Source organism: Giraffa tippelskirchi, chromosome 9, assembly GCF_054371585.1.
Source record: "Giraffa tippelskirchi isolate mGirTip1 chromosome 9, T2T-mGirTip1v1.2.pri, whole genome shotgun sequence".
Classification (NCBI taxonomy): Eukaryota; Metazoa; Chordata; class Mammalia; order Artiodactyla; family Giraffidae; genus Giraffa; species Giraffa tippelskirchi.
Genome location: NC_137283.1, coordinates 55,024,540 through 55,043,626, shown reverse-complemented (window position 1 = coordinate 55,043,626; position 19,087 = coordinate 55,024,540). Strand labels below are relative to the sequence as shown.

Here is a 19,087-nt window from a genome sequence, read left to right as displayed (position 1 = left end):
CAAACTAGGAAATTGTTTTAATCTAGATTACCCATAGGGGCCAGGCCTGGCCATGTCTTTGAAGTTGTAAGAGAAAAGAGAATTTTTTTTTTTTTAATACAAAGGATCATAGTGTTTTTGAAATTCTTAGCTTTACCCCTGCAGTTTAGCCTTCAAAGAAGTGGTAATTTAATGACTTTGAACTCGTATCCCTCTTCTCTTCCTTTGACCCCGAAATGCTGTTTTGAACTTGCTAATAGTCTCTTCTCCCATCTCCTGTGTGGAGATCTCCCTCTCAGAACCCTGTGTTCTGTTTCAATCTGTATTATTTGCTATCTAGGCCTATTGAATCCTGGAATTTTTTTTTTTTCTTGTAATACTCTCCTGGGGATTAGATGCTATTCTATGGATTCAACTTTTTTTTCTTTACTTTTATATCCTCATTCTTCAGGAGCACATATTCCAGGAGGTTTTAAGAAAGAGTGCCTAAGAGATGAGTCTTCTGAGAATTGCATGTTCAAAAAGATTGTTATTCTACTCACACATTTGGTTTACAGTTTTGTCGAATACAGAATTCTAGATTGAAAATAGTAATTTTCTCCCCAATTTAGAAAATTATTGCTTCTTTCTTAACAGCATCTCATTTTACTTTGAGAAGTTTAATACTGATAGGTTAAGAAGACACAACTGAAAATTGAAAAGCTCGATGCTTAAACTTTTGATGATATAGATTTCTATATCAAACAATTTAAGGATATATGTGGAACATTTATAAAAATTAATATGAACGAGTCATAGAGAACACATAAGGTTTCAGAAGTAGAAGTTATAAAGAATGATCTTTGACTACAACTTAACAAAATCAGAAGTTAATACAAAAAACATAAATTTTTAAATTCTTTATGTTGAAAATTTAAAAGCATATAGCTAACTTACCGTATAGCACAGGGTAAATCTGTTCAGTATTCTGCAATAACCCAAATGGGAAAAGAATTTGAAAAAGAATAGATATATGTGTATGTATAACTGAATCACTTTGCTGTACATGTGGCAAGAATACACAGAAGAACTGTACAAAAAAGATCTTCACGACCCAGATAATCACGATGGTGTGATCACTCACCTAGAGCCAGACATCCTGGAATGTGAAGTCAAGTGGGCCTTAGAAAGCATCACTACGAACAAAGCTAGTGGAGGTGATGGAATTCCAGTTGAGCTATTTCAAATCCTCAAAGATTATGCTGTGAAAGTGTTGCACTCGATATGCCAGCAAATCTGGAAAACTCAGCAGTGGCCACAGGACTGGAAAAGGTCAGTTTTCGCTCCAATCCCAAAGAAAGGCAATGCCAAAGAATGCTCAAACTACCGCACAATTGCACTCATGTCACACGCTAGTAAAGTAATGCTCAAAATTCTCCAAGCCAGGCTTCAGCAATACGTGAACCGTGAACTTCCAGATGTTCAAGCTGGTTTTAGAAAAGTCAGAGGAACCAGAGATCAAATTGCCAACATCCGCTGGATCATCGAAAAAGCAAGAGAGTTCCAGAAAAACATCTATTTCTGCTTTATTGACTATGCCAAAGCCTTTGACTGTGTGGGTCACAATAAACTGTGGAAAATTCTGAAAGAGATGGGAATACCAGACCACCTGACCTGTCTCTTGAGAAACCTGTATGCAGGTCAGGAAGCAACAGTTATAACTAGACATGGAACAACAGACTGGTTCCAAATGGGAAAAGGAGTATGTCAAGGCTGTATATTGTCACCCTGCTTATTTAACTTATATGCAGAGTACATAATGAGAAACGCTGGGCTGGAAGAAACACAAGCTGGAATCAAGATTGCCGGGAGAAATATCAATAACCTCAGCTATGCAGATGACACCACCCTTATGGCAGAAAGTGAAGAAGAACTAAAGAGCCTCTTGATGAAAGTGAAAGAGGAGAGTGAAGAAGTTGGCTTAAAGCTCAACGTTCAGAAAACTAAGATCATGACGTCTGGTCCCATCACTTCATGGGAAGTAGATGGGGAAACAGTGTCAGACTTTATTTTGGGGGGCTCCAAAATCACTGCAGATGGTGATTGCAGCCATGAAATTAAATGACACTTACTCCTTGGAAGGAAGGTTATGGCCAACCTAGATAGCATATTTCAAAGCAGAGACATCACTCTGCCAAAAAGGTCCGTCTAGTCAAGGCTATGGTTTTTCCAGTGGTCATGTATGGATGTGAGAGTTGGACAGTGAAGAAAGCTGAGTGCCGCAGAATTGATGCTTTTGAACTGTGGTGTTGGCGAAGACTCTTGAGAGTCCCTTGGACTGCAAGAAGATCCAACCAGTCCATCCTAAAGAAGATCAGTCCTAGGTGTTCATTGGAAGGACTGATGTTGAAGCTGAAACTCCAATACTTTGGCCACCTCATGCAAAGAGTTGACTCATTGGAAAAAAACCCTGATGCTGGGAAGGATTGGGGGCAGAAAGAGAAGGGGACGACAGAGGATGAGATGGTTGGATGGCATCACCGACTCGATGGACGTGGGTTTGGGTAAACTCCGGGAGTTGGTGATGGACAAGGAGGCCTGGCGTGCTGTGATTCATGGGGTCGCAAAGAATCAGACACGACTGAGCGACTGAACTGAACATGTGAAACTAACACAACATTGTGGGATTTTTTTTGACATATTTAAAAATTATCTAATAAATTCACATTTTAAGTGCTTCATATGTATATGTGTGCAGACTGTGACTTTTTTTTCAGTTCATATGCAGAAGATATTTACCCATTACCCATGTGACACCATCGAATATATTATTGATTTGGAAACAAAGATTTCAGTATAATTTTATTTCTGAACACTATAGGGAAAGTTCATTTTCTTTGAAATTAGCCATTATTAACACATTGTTAATCAACTGTATTCCAATATAAAATAAAAAATTTTTGAAAGGCATATTGCCAAGTAAGTAACACAAATTTAAGATGCCTAGAAATGAATGAAAATGAAATCATTACATAGCAATATTTGAGGGATAAAGCAAAGATAGAGTTTTGAAGAAAATTTATATTTTAAATACATAAATTAGGTAAGAAATCTTTAAAATGAATGAACTATTTTATGAAGTTAGGAAATGAGGAGAATAAGCTGAAAGGAAAAAATAAGCACATAAAAAATAATGGATTTCCGTACACACAGAAAAGACCTGCTGAGATTTTGTGATTGTAATGACTCTGTGGACCAGTTTTGGAAGAAATGACATCTTTGCAATTATGAGTCTTCTAGTTCGTAAACATGATGTATCCCACCATTTATTTGTTGCTTCTGTAACTTCTCTAAATTTCATTTTGTGGTTTTTCAGTGTGGAAGAGTTTTCCATATTTCATTGCCTTTATCCCTGGGTTTTTGGTGGTTTTTTTATGCTATTATAAACAGCATTATTCTTTGAAATTCATTTTTTATTTATTGACTGCTGGCACATAGAAACAAGTAAATTTTTGCAAAAAAAAAAAAAGACAAAACTAGAATATTATCATTTTGCAACTCCTAGTGAATTAATGTATCTAGGTGTTGACCAACAACAGCTGTTAAGTTCAGTTCAGTTGCTCAGTCGTGTGGGACTCTTTGCGACCTCATGGACTGCAGCACTCCAGGCCTCCCTGTCCATCATCAACTCTCAGAGTTTACTCAAACTCATGTCCATTGAGTCACTGATGCCATCCAACCATCTCATCCTCTGTCGTCCCTTTCTCCTCCCACCTTCAATCTTTGCCAGCATCAGGGTCCTTTCCAATGAGTTGGCTCTTCGCATCAGGTGGTCAAAGTATTGGAGCTTCTATACATTCTATACATGTTTTCTGTGATCTGAACTAATGAGCAAGAGGATTAGTGGAGAAAAGAAGGGAGCTGTTATAAGAAAAAGATTTTTTTTTTACTACTCTATGCTGGTCTCTGTGCTAGGGCATTTCACAGATAGTGTCTTAATATTCAAAACCCACTATTCCTGTTTTACTGAGTCTTACAGAGGTTAAGTAACTTGATCATTACAGTGAGTTAGCAGAGTAGAAATTAAAGCCCAAACTTGACCTGGTTCCAAAGAACAGATTATTTCTGCTTTTCCCGTTGACTGATATTGGCAAGCAGAAATGTGTGGGGTACACTGATTTCTCTCTAAATTCATTCTCTATTGTATTGGTCCTTCAATTAGTATTTCGTGTATATGAAAAATTTTGTGGAAACATGTATGCTAAATTCTCTTTCTCCAACTGATCAATACAGAAAGACCCATTATATTATTCATTCTAACAGAAAAAAATGATAGTTCTAAGAAGATCTCATAAGATATGAAAATACAGTATTACCTTTAAATATCATTTTTTTAGGGGAATTGTTTTTCTAGTGAAACATGGAAAAAAGATAGAAATGAGTTACAAATATAGTCTAGTAGCTGAACAGTACCAGAACAGTCTTATACATATAGAAATATATGTATCAGGAGAGATATTGTTTTTAATATTTTGCGTTGATTTTAGCCCTCAACACTATACAAACTTGGATTAGACTTGCCAATAGATTCAAAAATTAAAACTGTTATTTTTCTGACTCCAGCTTGATTTTCCAAAGTTTCTTTTGTATTTAATCTTGACCCAGATTTATTTCTCTTCGCATTTTTTCTGTTGATAACTGTATCTGTGCCCTCAGTTCACAGGAAACTCGTCTCTTCTACTCCCTGTTGTCTGACTTTCCCTTTCCCATGTTGCTCTTGTTGTTTAGTCGCTCGGTCGTATCCATCTCTTTCTGACCCCGTGGCACGCAGCCCGCCAGGCTCCTCTGTCAGTGGGATTTCCCAGGCAAGAATACTGGAGTGGGTTGCTATTTCCTCCTCCAGGGGGTTTTCCCAACAGAGGGCTCAAACCTTCATATCCTGCATTGGCAGGCAGATTCTTTACCACTGAGCCACCAGAGACGCCCTTTCTATTCCCTTATCATGCCTTTATTACTATAAGACACTCAGGGGATATTTTGTGAAGTGCTTAAAACAAGCATATAAATTGATCTGGTTTTAATTTTAAAAGAATGTTAAAACTAAAAATAATTATATAAATATACCTGAAATATATTGACGGTTTTAATCATTTTAGAGCATGGTTTCTCAAAGTGTGGTACTCTGACTGCCTGCATCAAAAGCCCCAGGATGCTTATGATTGTGAAAGCATACCCCATAGGTCCCTCTCCAACCCTTCTGAATCAGGATCTCTGCATTTCTAAATGAGTGCATGTGTTCAGAATTTGATTTTTATCCTTTTTTCAATTTCCGTATTTCTTACCTATAATGTCTTTAATGACATATAGATATCAGTAGACCATCTGCAGGTTAACTTGGTAGATTTGTGCTTTAAGTGGGAGATATTGAGAGCATAAATACATTTTCTTTCTGACAAATTAATCATCTCTTTAATGATAATATATGATTTCTGAATGATTCCCAGCTGCATTATCAAAGACATTAAATTAAAATGTTATTAGGTTCTGTGTATATATAGACTAAAAAAGGAACCAAGACTCAGAATTTCTTTTTCCAGAATGAGTGTCAGTTACTGCAGTCATTATTAACCTTTGTATGTCTGTGTGGCTTAAGATAACAGTAATTTACTTCTTTTTCTGACAAGCAGTTGTTCCCTTTCTGTTTAAATATGTCAGAGGCAGGAAGCTCTTTCCTGAAGCAAACTGTTCCGTGCAGTGAAGGACAATTTGCCTCTATTATTTCCACTTATTCTAGGATCAGTTCTTCTGATAATGATTAAGCTCTAGCCTGTCAAAGTGGACCCAGTGAATGAGTCAAGATAAAAGTATTGGGGAAGGGAGTATGAAGGCAGTGCTGAAACAGGAAGAGAGGCCTGGGCAGAGAAAAGCCCAGAAAGGAACATGGGCGCTGGAGATCTATTTGATCATTTCACTTTCCCTGACCTAGTTAAAAGATTCTGTTGGAGTGTCATAAGGTGCTGAGAATGGCTTCCAAAAGGAGCACTTACCTTTATTATCTCCCACCCCACCCCACACCCTGAGAGTCCCTTCTCATTTCAGTTTCATGTTGGTTCCAACTACTTTCTCACCTTATAAAACAATTCTCTAATGGTAGCACTTGAGCCCTAAGTCACCGTCAGTTTGGATGAGAAGGCGTATATAAATCTCTTTCTCTGCTTACATGCATCTCAAGTATTATGTTGCCAGGTGGTTCCTTAAGAGGACAATTGATTAAACCATGTGGATTAAAATGCAAGCAGCAGGTGTCAGTTCCCACATACAAAGAGCTTAGAAGTCATCACACCTATCCTTACACAAGAAACAGCTGAGCAAAATGAATATTGGTAACTTTTCTTGAACAATAGGAAGTCAGTAATAAGTAAGTTTCTTATCAGAGAGCTGAGATTGCTGCCCCAAAGTATGGGGAGACTTATCCAGAAAAACAGTTGAGATCTGCTTACTTGGGGCAGAAGCTTCCGCAGTCATAAACTGGTAGGATCACCTAGATGGTAATTTTGATGAATTGCTGCAGGCTGAGTGCAGGCTAGCTGGAGAGTGAGAAACTCCTGGGGCCACAATCTCCGATATGTTCCACATTTTCGTAGGTTTTACACCCAAGAACCTTATCAAGTTCTCACCATGAAGAGCCAAGAAAGACCCCATCTTGATTCTGGCAAGAAGAGGAGAGTAACCATTATGAAATGTACCTGGAGCCTTCTCTGTAACAAAGGTCTGCTTTTCCGGGGGAAAAGACTTGGCCAGAGCCCAATTCCACCTGTGGAAAGGACATTTCTCTGACTCCAGCCCCTCATGTCTTATTGTCTCACCTAAGTGAGGAGAGAAGAAAGAAGTTGAAAAACACTGGTGAAGGTCATAGTCCAAAATCCCACTAAAAGACTGAGATATACTCGTAAGACTGTAGAACTGTTACTTCTCCCTTATCGTACCACCCCATTAATAGGATCTGATATAATAACTGGATTACAGCCAACTGTCTAGAATTAGATAGTTGGTGATGTTTGCACAGCCTTCTGAATACACTAGAACTCTCTAAATCGTACACCTTAAAATGGTGAATTTTATCTTATGTGAATCATATCTCAATAAACTAAGGAAAAAAACTAAAGAAATCTGAATAATGTTTGTACTTTAGTTAATAATAATGAATAAAATGATTTATTAATTTTGATAAGTGTATCATATGAATGTAAAATGTTAATAGACAAAGCTAGGCTTGGGGTTTTGAGAACTCTCAATCTAAAATTGTCCTAAAAAACAGAGTTGGTTTTAAAAAAGGAAAGCAGCTGTTTCAACATCAGAAGTGAAAACAAAATCTCACTTATGAAAACAGTAATAGTTGGAGTCAGTTGTTTTTGAAAAAAGAAAAAGATTTAGAGGGAGAGAAAAACCTAATCACACTGCAAAGGATGGATTGAGGATGTTAACCAAAACTCTTGGGGCCATTAGTAGAAAATCCAGCTGATTCTTATGCAAACTGGATATCTTATTGGCATAACTACTGAGTTTTTCAGCCCAAACATTTCCTTCTCTCCCCCCAACAACATTTGTATACTTATATCAGAATGTTTATAGCATGTTGGATATGGAAATAAATATGCTGTAGCCCTGATATCACAGGGTGATGTGGTAGTGACGTTTGGAAGGTAAAGCACTATATTCTGTTTCCAGAATCTCTTCACCAGTTTTGTGAAATTTGTCTCTCTAGGGGAGAAAAGACAGATGCAAATTATAACAAGGCAAAAGAAAAGAACAGAGCCATGTCAAAATGTACTTCAAGTTGTATTCAGTGATAAAAAGGGAATGTTGTTCCTTTATTATTTCGACTGTCTGATCTTCCCTTGTGAAATCCTTTCCATCCTCCAAGATCATGTCTTCTACGAAACCTCTGTTTCTCTCTAGTCCGTATTATATCTCTGTTGAATTGCTCTAACTACCATTGATGTCACTACTTTGGCCCTTAAGTACTTATATATGGTCTGATTATTTGGGACATCACATATCATGTATGACATGTTTCCTTTTTGTGAGAATCTGTGGGAGGAAGTTCATTTTAGTACTGATTGTGAGATGTAGCTGGGCTTTGCAAGTGGTGCTAGTGGTAAAGAACCTGCCTGCCAATACAGGAGACACAGGAGATGCGGGTACAGGAGACACAGGAGATGCGGGTTCGATCCCTGGGTTGGGAAGATCCCCTGGAGAAGGGCATGGCAACCCACTCCAGCATTCTTGCCTGGAAAATCCCATGGACAGAGGAGCCTGGCAGACTACAGTCCATAACGTCTCAAAGAGTAGGACACAACTGAAATGACTTAGCGTGCACGTGAGATGTAGCTAGGTTGTATGTGTGTGTGCTTAGTCACTCGGTCATGTCTGACTCTTTGTAACCCTGTGAACTGTAGCCTGTCAGACTCCTTTGTCCATGGAATTCTCCAGGTAAGAATACTAGAGTGGGTAGCCATTCCCTTCTCCAGGGGAATCTTCAAAACCCAGAGATTTTCCTTGCCTTAACACCATCAATAATTTATTTTGCATTCTTCTCTATTGTATGTGTGTTAGGAAGCACTCGTAAATCCTTTGTAAAAGGGTTTAAACATTAAAATTACTTGTGGGTGTGTGGTTATTATAGCTGGTATGGTGAGAACAGTAATTAGCAAGTCAGTAGACTTGGGTTCTCAGTGATCTGGGACATTAACTAGTTATTTGCATTTCCTAGCTTCCATTTTGCCACTTGGAATATGAAAGAATATTATCTTATACAATTTCTAAGGACATTTTGTGATATAAAATTCGTGGGACTTCCCTGGTGGTCCAGTGGTAAAGAATCTGCCTTCCAGTGCAGGGGACATGGGTTTCATCCCTGGTTGAGGAACTAAGATCCCACATGCCGCAGGGCAACTAAGCCTGCCCACCGCAGTTTAGAGAGTCCATGTGCTACAGTGAAGATCCTGTGTGCTGCAACTAAGAGCCAACCCACAGCCAAGTAAATAAACAAACAAATAAATAAACATTAAAAATAAATAAATATGTATGTCAGTCTCATCCCACTATGTGAAAGTCTCTGACAGCAGCAACTGTCCTTCGTTTCTTGTATCTCACAGAGCATCTTACATAAGGCAGAGTACCTGTTGGGATATTAATTTAAAAAATTTAAAATTAAACATTTTTCCAGGCACTGTTTCTGTGTATGGAGTCATGGTTATATTTTCAAGTTGATACCCCACTTATTTTTACTAACAGATGAGGAGGTCCATTTATTTCACAGAATACTGCCGAGTGCAGACTTTTCTATGCTGCAGGCATTGTGAACTGTTTGCACATACCCTGGGGCTTTCTGCAGGGCGAGTAAGTGGCTGCATTTGTGCCAATATCACTGATGTTCCATTTGGCCCATTTATCAAAACTGAGATACTGTAACCTCTGTAGTAGACATTAATGTCAGGCTTTCTGGGAAGAGATAGCAAGTCTCTTCTATCTTTCTAAGATACAAAGGTCTTATCGTTGATGAAAGGCAGTTAGGAGGACATGTAAGAGAGCTAAACTTAGAGTTATAAGTTCTGGTTCTGGCTCTGCCTTTGACTTTTATTTTTGAAACAATAAAGTTGGCTTTTAAAAATATAATCCCAACATTATTGCTCCCAAATAATTTTACACGGAATTTTTTTTTTCTTTTTTACTTTCTTTTAAACTTTGGAAAATCACTATACCCCTCAGGTCTTTAGACTCTTCATCTTCACACTGAGGAGTTGGACAAGATGATTCTTGCAGTCCTTTCCCAGAGCAAACATTCCAGAACTTGTATGACTTAAGTGCTCGAAGATGATAGGCTTTGCCTAAAACCACTGATGGGTGATGAAAGTTCACAGTCACACTCATAGCTTGAGCCTAGAGCACTGAGGGAATCCAGATTTTCCCCTTGATAATTTGTACGATTGCCTCTAGTGCTTGAGGCACTATTACCTCCCAGATAGATTCACTTCAGGTATTTTGCAGCTGTACACAGGAAGGTTTATATGGAATCACACAGGTGCAGCCTTAAGTTCTGTTTTTCATGTCTGAAAATACTACCCTAGTACTTAATTGATAGTTACCTGGCTTTGGAGTTCTAGATTGGAAGTCTTTTTCCCTTAGAATGTTGAAGGCATTATCTTCTAGATTCCAGTATTGTTCCTGAGAAGTTCAAAGCCACTTTGATTCCTCATCTTTATTCCTGGTCTTTTCTATGTGATCTGTTCCCATTGCTCTTCCCTGAGAGCTTCAAGTATTTTCTCTTTGGCTTGCTCTTCTGAAATTTATAATGTTGAAATGAGAATCTATTTTCCTTCTTTGTGCTGGGCTCTCTGGAGCACTTTCAGTTGGGAAAACAAGTCCTTTGATCTTGAATTCATTTTCTTGAATTATTTCTTTGTTCATTTCCAACCCGTATTTTTCTCATCTCTCTTTCTGGAGCTACTGTTATTTGGATGTTGAACCTTCTGAACCATTCAGTTAATTTTCTTAATTTTCTTCTCTTCTGGTTTCCATCTTTGAGTTTTTTAAAAATGTGTCTTTCAGAAGGTCTCCTCAACTTTTCTTCCAACAGCAATATTTTATTTTTCTCTTAAAAAAACTTCCCATTTAAATCATACATGTCAGGGGTTTCTAGTATATCCATAGAGCTGTGCAGCCAACACTATTCAGTCTTAGAATATTCTCATCACCCCTAAAAGAAACTCTGTACCCATTAGCATCCATCCTATCTCCCCTCACCTTCTCAGCTATAGACAGTCACTGATGTAGTAACTAAGGCTGAAGTCACATAACTAGGTAGTCATAGAGCCAGGACTAAATACAGGTCTGATGCTCTGAAGTTCATGCTGTTCTCATTATGTGGTGCCTTCCAAGGTGAGAAAAAGCAGGCTTGTAGGAAGCAAATGAAATAATGCCTTTGTGAGGTAATAAGTGCCTGTGATACCACAGCTCTTGAATTTTCTCAATGCTGATTTCAGATAGTCTCCTTGTCCCATGAGCCATGAAAATGTTTGGCAAAATCCACTGTTGGGGGATGTAAAATATATTTCTCAGGTTGATTTTTGAACCTAGAAGTAATATTTTTTTTTATTCAGATCATGTGTACCAATTTTTTTTTATTATGATAACATGATCACCATGAGAAGTGAGGCTAAAGGAAAAAATGATTTCCAGAGAATAATGCTAAGAGTCATTACTAGGTGCCAGACACTGTGCCAAGTATTTTACCTGTATTGATTAATCCTCACAAGAATCCTATTGGGGAGGTATTATTTCCTGCCAAGACTAAGAAAGGTTTAATAACTTGTCAAAATATCACATGGCTCCTTAGTAGTAGAGCTGTACTTTGAACCTTCATCTCTGTCATTACAAGGTCCTTGAACATCCCTTTACACTGCTCTGGAAAGAAACTGGCATCAACCTTATAGCCCAGGGAGAGATGAATTCAGTCCCAGGAGTATTCATGTAGGAATAACCTTCAAACATGGTTACAGCTTTAAAACAAAATCAGCTTAAAATGTTTTAGGGTTTTCCACCATTTTAATTGTGGTGGAAGAAAAATGTTCAACTATAAGAATATGAAGGTTGATAGTTTAGAGGAAAGATAATTAAATTTTTAAATAGTGTGAAGAAAGTAAATAGCATCATCTGTTAGTGTATTTTCACTGATGAGAGGATTTATCACATCTGAATTTTAGAGCATTTTTAGCCAATAAACAACAGAGTTTAGTCAAAGGTTAATCTGCACTGTTAGCTTGGTAGTACTTGGCATATAAATGCTTAATGAATGCTCATTGAAGAAACAAGTGAAAAGCTGCCTTTTATTTAAGCACACACAATTGTCTTTTCTAATGCAGTGCTGTAAGTATGTCCATAATATCAAATCACAAAAAGAACTTCTTGAAAGGAAAATGGAATAAGTAATGTTACTTTCTGTTGGTTTCTGAAGGAATGGGCTATTGTTTCAGATATTTTGCATTTCTACAATAAAAATATAGCTGAAAGATGATTTGCTTTTTTAGCATTCATCATTTTAGTGCATGATTTTAAGCATGACCTTACTAGCATGGGAGATGAGTGCAATTGCTTCTTGGCAGGAAAGTGATGACAAACCTAGACAGTGTGTTGAAAAGCAGAGACATTACTCTGCTGACAAAGTATGTATGGTCAAGGCTATGGTGTTCCCAGTGGTCATGTACAGTTGTGAGAACTGGACCGTAAAGAAGGCAGAAGAATTGACGCCTTTGGACTGTGGTGTTGGAGAAGACTCCTGAAAAGCCCTTGGACAGCAAGGAGATCAAACCAGTCAATCTTAAGGGAGATCAACCCTGAATATTCACTGTAAGGACTGATGCTGAAGCTGAATCTTCAGTATTTTGGTTATCTGATGTGTACAGACGACTCATTGGAAAAGTTCCTGATGCTGGGAAAGATCGAGGGCAGAAGGAGAAGAGGGCATCAGAAGATGAGATGGCTGGATGGCATCACCGAGGCAATGAGCATTAACTTGGGCCAACTCCAGGAGATGGTGAGGGACAGGGAGGCCTGGCATGCTACAGTCCATGGGGTCGCAAAGAATCGGACACAACTGGGTGATGAACAACAACATTTTAGTGCATATTATCAGAGTGTTCATTTTAGATATTTGAACTTCTAGCTTCTTCCCTTAATTTACTTTTTTTTGTTGTTGTTACCAATGCAAATCACAGAAAGAATACTTGAGGAGACAATTTGGTAATGATCAGTCCTTTATAAGGCTTCCCAGATGGTACGAGTGGTAAACAATCTCCCTGCCAATGCAGGAGACATTTAGACGCAGGTTTGATCCCTGGGTCAGGAAGGTCCCTTGGAGAAAAAAATGTCAACCCTCTCCAGTATTCTTGCCTGGAAAATTCCATGGACAGAGGAGTCTGGTGGGCTACAGTCCATGGGGTTGCAAAGAGTCGGACATAACACGACTGAGCACACACACAATCCTTTGTAATAGACCCAAAGAATGTGTTTTGTACATTTCTGGGTTAGGAAAGGTTCTGCAATTGAATTGATGATTTGTAACTGTGCTCAAAAATAAAGAGAGTGAGAATCTCAGACTTTTTTCCTCAATAGCCACCTGAGCCATCCTTCTGCCTCCAAATATACCCCTTTCCCACCAATCCTCTGCTTTATCCTGTGTCGAACTGCTTGCCCTATTATCTAAATGGATTGATTTGTAATTTATTTTCCACCAATTTATATGCTCATTACTTAAGTCCCAATGCAAGTATGATTTCCTCTAGTGAGATTTCCTATGACTCATGCTGTTCGCTCTTTGTTTGCTTCTTGGTTTGTCATTAACTTTAGCATTGTTCTAAGGTGTAGAACTGAAGGACCAAGGGGCAGTAACTAAGGAAGGGAGGAAAAGGCTCCATCTATGTGTCAGGAGTCCCTAAGACCACCCTCAGGTTTGGTGATTTGCTAGGAGGGAAGATTCTCAGGCCTCGGCATATAGTCATCCTCACAGCTAAGTTTTATCATAGCAAAAGGATACAAAGCAATGTCAGTGAAGGGAAAAGATGCACAAGATGAAACGTGGAGAAAAATATGTGTAAGCTTCCAGGAGTCCTCCTTAGTGGAGTCACATAGGATATACTTAACTCTCCCAGCACCAGTTGTGACAAGTAGAAATGCTGTCTTCCAAGAAAGCTCGCTAGAGACTCAGTGCCCCAAGTTTTCCCTCGGGCTGGTCACGTAGGCATCTTCTGCTTAGCATATACATAATTCTGGGCCCTGCAAGGAAAGAATGGGCTTCCCTGGTGGTTCAGTGGTAAAGAATCTGCCTGCCAGTGCAGGAGATGCAGGTTCAATCCCTGGGTTGGGAAGAGGAGATATATCCATTGCTGCTCTACAAATCTGGGGACTTCTGTAGTCCCGTAATATATGTTATTTTGTAGGTTCTTTGTTCCATCTGTTAGTCCCTTATTACACTGGAGAATAGCACTAATTAGAAATCAGAAGACCTGAATTTTGACTGACTTAGTGCTGGATTATGGGTATTATTTCTGCTGTGTATTTACTTCTGTCAAAATAATGAAATCTCAAGATTTAGTGGAAACTTAACAGTGGTCTAGCCTCTATAATTTGCCCATGACTTGACATCTCTGCTTGCTGATTATTGGGATAGAGGACTTGACCATCAAATAAATGCAAGGCAGCAGCTTATGGGGAACTAGGGAGAGAGATTGTTGAGCCAGAATTTGAGATGACTTCAGAATAATCTTTTATGTTTCTTGATCAGTGCTGAAGAACCATTGGTGCTCTGAGAGTAGCGCTATATTTTTCCTTTCCCTTCATTTTCATTACTTTCCTCACCAGGGGCCCTATGTGACTCTCCTTCTCCAGGATCTGTTTGCCATCCTGATGACCTTCTCCCCTTCAGGGTCCCCTGGACTTTGAACTTATCACTTATCCCCTTTGGGCTTCTGTGTCTTCATTAGTAAAATAAAACCAGAGAAATCTTTAACTTTCTTTCCAACTCTAATATTCTATGATGCCATTGTCCAGAGCTTTCCTGAATGGTGGAGCAAATTATTTATCACCATTTCATTGTCATAGAAGCCAAATTGGTTTATTGAACAGGCTCCTGGATAATTAAAACTTATTAATTCAGGCCCCAGATATACTGGGTATATTAGTATTAGTGGTCTCTGCGGGTTTTTAATCCAAGGAAACTTTAGACTTAGGAATGCTCTTGGTTGCTGCTGTCAACTGAGAGATACAAGCTAGGAAAATGTGATTGATGTCATTAGCCCCTTTTGAAGCATAGTTATTCTCAGAGCACACCCCAGCATATGAGTTATTTTTGGCTTCTGTGGATCAGACTCTGGGGCTTGTTCCTATTCCCTGGGAAGGTGGGCAGACAGTTTGGTGATGGCTTTGCCCGCCGGGACATTTGATCTTAATAATGGGCTCAAATTTTCCTTTGTTCCATTGGGAACTTAAATTGTTTCAAGGAAACTTACTAGTAAAATACTTTCATGTGGGGAAAAATAAGTACCTCTTGCTGAAATCAGTTTGCTCTCATCATTGATCCTGAGCATGTTTTTCTCATTTCCACATCAGTAACTTTATTTTCTGAGTGCCATGCCCCTCTTTGCTGATATCCTTACTATACATCCTTCCTGTCCTAATAGACCTTTCCAGAAGCCCACTCCCATCCCCTTCCCCCCAACTGCCCTTTCCCCTTTCTCTGAAATTTTATTATAAGAAGACTCTGCTATGCAATGTAATGCTTAGTTGTCTACTGTCTTATATTATTATCTCATTGTTTTATGCTTGTTCATTTGTCTCCTTAAAATATTTGCTTCTTGAAAGCAAGGAGCAATCTTTGTTCAGCTCTGTAATCCTAATATTGCTGAATTTGCCCCAGAAAAAAAATGTGTAGAAGAAGGAGTAAAAGACTGTAAAGGAACTTAATATTTATTGAACTGATACCCAGTACTAGGTATGTGTAACTTATAGTTTATTTAAAATTTTAAAATAATAGCCTAAAGATGGGAAGTATTAGGTCCATTTTACTCCTGAAGAGACTTGGCCTCAGAGAGGTTGAGTAGTAGGATCAGAGGTAGTGTGGAGTTACAGTATTTAGTCTTGAATCCCTCTTTCTCTGCCATTTACTATCACAGTAAGTTTCTTAACCTTTCTAAGCTTCAGTTTCAAGATGGGGATAATACCTGCTCTACTGGGTATTCGTGACCCGTAGTGAGAAAGACGAGGTAGATGAAGAGTCTTTGAATGTTCTACTCATAGACAGTCTGTAAATGAGACATATGTGAAAGTAGAATGAACAGGACTTCCTATTGGATTGGTTGTGGTCCACAGGGAGAGGAAAGAATGAAACATGACTCCCAGGTGTCTGTCTTGAACTACTGAGAAGATAATGATATAATTTGCAGAGAATTTGACACACTAGAAGAAAAACAGGAGTGGAAGGGGAATACGGAGGTTAATTTCGAGATCTTGAATCGGCAATTGAATATGCAATTCTAGAGCTCAGAGGGGAGATCTGAGACAAAGTTCCAGTATAAAATCTGAGAGTCACTGGCCTGCATGTGGTAACTGAAGCTCTTAGGTGGAAGAAAGGGAACACAGTATTAGATGACCTAAATTCTGAAGAACCTCAACATTTAAAGGTAAGTAGGGGGTAACTCAGCAAAGGTGATGGAAAAAAAGGCAGCCAGCTAGGTTGGAGAATCAGGAAAGTATAGTGTCACTGAAGTCAAGGAGAAAAAACCATTTCAAGAAATTTGTCTTTACATGAGGTCATCTCTTTCTCACCTTCCATTTACGCGTCAGCTCAGTACAGTCTGGCTTCTGCACCATCCCCTTCAACTGCACTGAAAAGATGCTTTTAAAAGGACCAGCACCCCTAGCTGGACAAATACAGTGGGCATGTCTCTGTCCTCATTGAAACTGCTCTGTCAGCAGCATTCAGCACAGCTGGCCACCTCCTATTTCTTTCTCCTGCCTCAGTGGCTGTTCTTTTTTAGTACTTTTCCTGGTTATTACCCCTCTACCTGATCTCTAAATGTTGGGATTCCTTAGGGCTCAAAACTGAGCCTGTATCTCTTTTCTCTCTGTTAATTATTTTCTTAGGTTATCTCAACCAATGCTGTAGATTTTATACTGTCTTGATCTTATAACTTCCAAATTTTTATCTCTGGTAATATCTGTCCTTTGAGTTTCAATTATCTGCACGACATCTCCATTTACATGTCTTATATTCATGACCAAAAACAGGGCCCTTAAATATTTCCCTTTGAAACCCATCTCCTCCTCAACACTTTCCCTCATCTTAATAAATAATATTAATACCACAATCTAACCATTCAAGCTATAACTTTTAGATGAGCTTTGACTCCTTTCCCCTTATTCTTCACATCTAAGGAAAGTGAAAGAGAAAAAGTGAAAGTGTTACTCAGTCATGTCTGACTCTTTTTGACCCCATGGGCTGTAGCGCACCAGGCTCCTCTGTCCACAGAATTCTCCAGGCAAGGATACTGGAGCAGGTTTCCATTTCCTTCTCCAGGGGATCTTCCAACCCAGGGATCAAACTCGCATCTCCTACACTGCAGGCAGATTCTTTACCATCTGAACTAGCAGGGAAGCCCCTTCACTTTCAGCCTGACACCAAATCAAATATTTTCTGCCTCTAGAATTTCTCATATCATCTCATTTCACTTTGGTTCAGGTCACCATCAGTTTTTACTTAGACTTTTGAAGTAGCCTCCTATCTACTCTTCCTGCTTCCTCTTTGTCTTCTTGTAATGCTTTTTCCATACAGCAGGGAAAGAGAACTCTTAAAAATATAAATTTGATAGAGCATGTACGGGTTAAAGATGAAATTAATCACATCCATATTAAAGAGCAGATTCTTTTTGGCTCCTTCAGAATCCTACAGCAGGTCAGAGGGTGGAATGTCCTCATGGTACAGCAGATTTTAAAGATTCTTCTCATTATATAACTAGGTCCTTGATAAACTACAGTTAAATATCATTTTTTAAGCATCGCTAGGCCCTCAAAAACATAAAGGAAGTCTCTAAACTTCCCTCATTTATATCCCTCCATGAATTTAAAAAAAAAAAGGAAAAATAAAGTGAGTGCAAAATGAATTGGGAAAAAGAAAAAAGAGTGGTGGAATGAAATTAGAAATCAACCACAAGAAGAAAACTGGAAAAATCACAAATCTGTGGAGACTGAGAAACATGCTATTAAATAACTTTACTCAACAAAGAAATCAAGGGAGAAATTAAAAAATTATCTGAAGATAAATGAAAATATGACATACCAAAATTTATGGGACACAGCAAAAGTGGTACCAAGAGGAAAGTTTATAGCAATAGAGGTCTACCTCAAGAAATAAGAAAAATTTCAAACAAATAATCTAATCTTACACCTAAGGAAACTAGTAAGGAAAGAACAAGGAAAGACCAAAGTTAGTAGAAGAAAGAAAGTAATAAAGATCAGAGCAGAAATAAATGTAATAAGAGAATAAAAGACAGTAGAAAAGCTCAATGAAACTAAAAGCTGGTTCTTTGAAAAAATCAACGAGATTGACGAACCATTGGCGAGATTAACTAAGAAAAAGTAGAGGACCCTGATAAATCAGAAGTGAAAGAGAAGAAGTAACAATATACACCACAGAAATAGAATTATAAGAGAATATTATTAACGGCTATACACCCACAAATTGGGCAATCTACAAGAAATGGACAAATTCTTAGAATCATACAACTTTCCAAGACCTAATCAGGAAGAAATAGAAAATCTGAAGACCACTCACTAGTACAGAGATAGAAACAGTAATCAAAAAGCCCCCCAAAAACTAAAGTCCGGGACCAGATTGCTTCCCAGGTGAATTCTACCACACATTCAAAGAACATTTAATACCTATCCTTCTCAAACTGTCCAAAAAATTAAAGAGAAGGGAACAATTCCTAACTCAGAAAGGAAGGAAGGAAGAAAACCACTGTCTTACACCATACACAATTAACTCAAAATGGATCAAAGACTTGAATAAAAGACCTGAAACCATAAACCTCCTAAAGGCAGTATGCTCTTTGACATTGCACTTAGCAATATCATTCTAGGTTTGTCTCCTCAGGCTAGAGAAACAAAAGCAAAAATAAACAAAGGGGATTACCTCAAACTGAAAAGCTTTTTGCACAGCAGAGAAAACCATCAATCAAGCACAACCTACCAAATTGGAGAAGATATTTGCAAATGATGTATCTGATAAGAGATAAATACCTCAACATATACAGAATTCATACTCAACAACAAAAAAAAACCAATTTAAAAATGGACAGAAGAGATGAATAGACATTCTTCCAAAGAAGATATACATATCTCCAATAGGCACATGAAAAGATACTAAACATCACTGAGTACTAGGGAAGAGAGCTGCTACTGCTACTGCTGCTGCTGCTAAGTCGCATCAGTCGTGTCTGACCCTGTGCGACCCCATAAATGGCAGCCCACCTGGCTTCTCCGTCGCTGGGATTCTCCAGGCAAGAATACTGGAGTG

At 38.5% G+C, this 19,087-nt stretch overlaps 1 protein-coding gene and 1 long non-coding RNA gene across 2 annotated transcripts in view; one reads left to right on the top strand and one right to left on the bottom strand.

The window, feature by feature from the left end:
• Nucleotides 1-10,901, bottom strand: part of LOC145520282 (uncharacterized) — a 120,841-nt gene extending 109,940 nt beyond the window's left edge. The window contains exons 1-2 of the long non-coding RNA XR_014064374.1: nucleotides 10,107-10,901; nucleotides 6,459-6,667 (exon numbers count right to left, since the gene is read on the bottom strand). This is a non-coding gene — a long non-coding RNA (uncharacterized LOC145520282). The remainder of the gene's footprint in view (nucleotides 1-6,458; nucleotides 6,668-10,106) is intronic.
• SYN2 (synapsin II) overlaps nucleotides 1-19,087 on the top strand; it is a 158,962-nt gene that overhangs the window by 50,000 nt on the left and 89,875 nt on the right. The gene's annotated exons all lie outside the window — the stretch shown is intronic.